This window comes from Ipomoea nil, unplaced genomic scaffold, assembly GCF_001879475.1.
Source record: "Ipomoea nil cultivar Tokyo-kokei standard unplaced genomic scaffold, Asagao_1.1 scaffold1317, whole genome shotgun sequence".
Lineage (NCBI taxonomy): Eukaryota > Viridiplantae > Streptophyta > Magnoliopsida > Solanales > Convolvulaceae > Ipomoea > Ipomoea nil.
The window spans coordinates 4,337,505-4,339,103 of NW_017617745.1; positions in this window are offsets into that span (position 1 = coordinate 4,337,505).

Sequence of the window (1,599 nt, forward strand, 5' to 3'; positions counted from 1 at the left end):
CGAGGCCCAGCCCCAAGTTGAGACAGAGCACGGGACTCGACCCTGGGGCCTCGGATCCAATCGGACCCGTCTTGCTCCGCTCCAGTGGGTCGAATTGCTCCGGTCATATTCCCAATATATCCATCAGAGCCTTTGCAATTCTAACAGCAAAATTACATAATTTGGTCATTGATTATATATATATATATATATATATATATATATATATATATATATATATATATATATATATATATATATATATATATATATATTTGCCTAATTAAGTACTTCAACTTTAAAAAGTCTTAACCACTTCTGTTTGTTTAGCCGTCAAACATCCATTTACTCGAGACCAAATTGATAGTTTTGCTATAGTCAAGGGATTATTTCGGTCATCACATGCACCGTTTTTTCTCTTATTAAATCAAAGAGTTAATTACCGAAATACTCCATTCAGTATGTAAATTGTAAACATTTAGTATGTGAATTGTGTATTTTGAACCTATGTCCAGGGATCCACCATGGTATAACTATTATTATTGGAATCTAAACACCTAGCTAGTCTATTAATACTCATCGTGCATATTTAATTTATAGAATATTCTAAATAACAATAAGATAAAATACTCCAAAGCATTCATAAAGGCAATCATTTCAATGGTGGAGAAACGGCCAAACATTTTGCATCCATCCATCATCCCTCTACGATTCATTTTTGAATTCTCAAAGAAAAGGGACAAGAATAGGAACCCTAATCATATTAAATAGAAAATTTTTTGTATATTATAAATGAACGAGGCATCGGCATGTTCATGGGCATACTTAAATTAAACTTAATTATGAGAATACTAATTAAACATTATTTTGAAAGTTACTGCTATGTGTGATGTGTACTTTAAGCTACAATTTTTTGTTTTTTTGTTATTTTAAAACTATAATATAGCGTTTGGTTCATAGATTTAAACCTTACTGTTAGGGGGCGTTTCGTTCACGGAATCTTGAATTACCCCAGGTATTAAGATTACCTCCAGGAAGGTAATGTGAGATGTTGGGAATGTAAGATTACTTTGTGTGTTTGGTTTGGATGGTGTAATATAATATTACCTTGTTTGGTTTAAGGTTATATGGATCAATTTACAATAATGTCCTCAATATATATATATATATATATATATATATATATATATATATATATATATATATATAATGTGTGTGTATTTATTTATATGTATGAATGTATATCAATGCTTAAATATTAAAAAAACTAAATATATAAATATACACATGTATATTTGATTATATAAACATATATTAATTTCATTATTATTATTATTATTATTATTATTATTATTATTATTATTATATAAGGATTAGTTAACAAGGGCAAAGTTTGAATAATTCAAGGCAATCTAAGATTACCTAAAAAAAAATGGAGGTAATCACATTACCTTGAAACATTACCGCCACATCAGCTTTCAGGTAATATAACATTACCATGTAATCTTATAACTTGAACCAAAAAAGGTAATATAACATTACCAGACTCAGATTACCTAGGTAATCTAAGATGACATGAACCAAACGCCCCCTTAGATTTAAATTCAATTATTATGTTGT